The sequence below is a fragment of the Fundulus heteroclitus genome, chromosome 1, assembly GCF_011125445.2.
Source record: "Fundulus heteroclitus isolate FHET01 chromosome 1, MU-UCD_Fhet_4.1, whole genome shotgun sequence".
Classification (NCBI taxonomy): Eukaryota; Metazoa; Chordata; class Actinopteri; order Cyprinodontiformes; family Fundulidae; genus Fundulus; species Fundulus heteroclitus.
In genome coordinates this window covers 6,596,411-6,599,184 of record NC_046361.1, presented here as the reverse complement: position 1 = coordinate 6,599,184, position 2,774 = coordinate 6,596,411, and positions in this window count along the sequence as shown.

Genomic DNA, 2,774 nt, shown 5'->3' with positions numbered 1-2,774 from the left:
ACAATACTTTCTCCCCATTAGGGGCTCTTGACAGGTCAGCAGTTTCTCACTACATTACAGGGTAATGTGGGCAAATCTTATCCTGCCCCGTGCGGTCTGAAGATATTTCCAATCTCACACGGGGTTTACTCAACCCTTCAACAAGGTGTCTGCAAGAGCTTCCCTCTGTATACACATTTTTGATTTGTCTGTGGTGGAGGAGTCTCGTCCTCCTCACTGACACTCCCCAACTCGGGTTTCTGAATAACATCGTTCCCATAAGGTTCCCAAGCAGATTCTGAGTCAGAATCTGATTAACTTTCTTCAGAGGTCTCTTCATGATGTACTAAAACTGACCTCCTTGTCTTCCTCCTTATCCAGTAGGATAAAGAGTTCAACCCAGTCTTTGTAAGTCACATTTAGACCATTTTTTTTTAGAGATTAAAAAGAACAGATGTGAAAAATCAGAATGATATAAAAAAATGACAAAGATTCAAAAGCTTCTTCTTCAGGTGCTTCTAAAAAGCAGAGATGAAAAAAGGGCTAAAAAAGCATTGGCCCTGCTCTGCAGAGGGTGCCCACCCCATGATGGTTTGTGTTCTAGAGCTATTATTTTTAGGTGTAATATTAATTGTATGGATTATCAACAATGGATTTTGATCACAGACTGAAGAATATATCATACTTTTGAATTACCACAACACATAATTCATATGGCACTGTCGACACTATCCCACCGTGTGGATCAGTGCGGTCAGGTTGGCACGAGCAGTGGAACAAACAAGGTTGGTAACAATGAACAAAAATACTTTGGACTTATGGATAAGTGAATGGGAGCAAAGTAAGATTTGAGTTAGCTACAGGTTTGACCCTGTTGTTGCTCTCTCCTGCTGTGCTCCACTCAGCAACATTTCCACCTCTGCTACTGCCGCCTCCTGCTGTGCTCCACCTACCGGTGTCTCAATCTGCGCTCCACCCATCGATGCACCCTGCCGTGCTCCACTCAGCGACATCGCCTCTGCTGCTGCCTGCAGATGTGCTGGACCCACCGGCGTCTCCTTCGCTGCTGCTGCCACCCCCTACTATTCTCCACCCAGCAGCGACTCCATCTCTGCTGCTGTCTCTTGCTGTGCTCCACCCAGTGGTGTCTCTCTCTGCTGCGGCCACATCCTACACTGCTCCATCCAGCAGCATCTCCACCGCTGCGGCTGCCTCTTGCGGTGCTCCTCCCGACGCCTGTCCCGTCTCTGCCGCTGTAGCCTGCTGCTTTGCCCCACTTAGCGGCATCTCCACCTCTGCTGCAGCTGTTGCCTCCTGCTGCACTCCACCAGGTGGTTGTGCGGAGGGACCTTACCATGAGTTTTTCACAGTGGATGAGGCGAGCTTCAAAAGGTGTTTCTAGGCAAATCAGCAGGTCCAGATGGCAACGCGCCCAGGGTTCTTAAGGACTGTGCGGCGGAGCTGGCGGTGCCTTTCCAGGTGCTGTTTAATCGTGAGCCTACACACAGGGCAGGTACCAAGGCAGTGGAAGACATCATGCATTGTGCCAGTGCCTAAGGGCGGGAGGCTTACAAGGGTCAAAGACTATAGACCAGTGGCCCTGACGTTGGTGGTCATAATACCCTTCGAAAGGCTATTACTTAGGCTCCTTGGGCCAAAACTACAATCTGTGCTTGACCCCTTACATTTAGCCTATCGAGCACACATGGGTGTGGAGGACTCCATTCTTTACTTGCTGCACAGGGCACTCTCCTTTTTAGATGGCACAGGGGGATATGTGCGGCTTATGTTCTTTGACTTCTCAAGTGCATTCAACACCATCCATCCTGAAATCCTGAAGGAGAAGCTTCAGAAATTGCAGGCGGACCAGAGATTTATCTCATGGATCAACAGCTACCTGACAGAGAGGCCACAATACGTCAGACTGGGGAAAGCTGTCTCTGGAACAGTGATGACAAACACGGGTGCTCCTCAGGGAACTGTCCTCTCCCCATTCCTCTTCACAGTTTATACATCGGACTTTGCCTATGTGACACCAACATGCCATATTCGGAAATACTCTAACGATACAGCCGTAGTGGCCTGGGTGAAGGATGGGGATGAATCGGAATACAGAGCTGTGATCAATGAGTTCTTACAGTGGAGCAAGGGCAATGGGCTGGTGTTAAACACTGGCAAAACAAAGGAGATGATTGTGGACTTTAGCAAGAGATGAGCTCAACATAGACCTGTCAATATGGACGATGTGGAAATCGAGGTGGTCTCCACATATAAGTACCTCAGAGTCCACCTTGATAATAAGTTGGATTGGTCGTGCAGGCAAACGTGGCATACCAAAAGGGGCAAAGCAGACTCTACTTCCTCAGATGACTTAGGTCGTTTGATGGGAAGGTTGTTGTGTGGGAATATGCTTTTCCTCTTTTATCAATCAGTGGCGGCCAGCGCTGTTCTAAGGACTGCATTTTTATTTATTTTTTTTCTTCTTAATCCAATTTTATGTTTCTATCCTATTTTATGTTTTTATCTATGCTAACGGGCAGATGAATTTCTCCTATCGGGGATCATTAAAGTCTGCCTGCCTGCCTGCCCACCCATCTATCTTGCCTCAGGCACCACAAACAAGAAGAAATATTTATTTGTCATTGCAATTGTACATTCCTATGAAATTTGTCTCCTGCTTTTAAACCATTTCTTAAGGAGAAGTGGGCAGCTATTATAGCTGCCAGGGAGCAATCTGGAGCTAAGGGTCTTGCTCAGGGAGCCATAGTGGCAGTCTGGGGGATTTAACCGGGTAC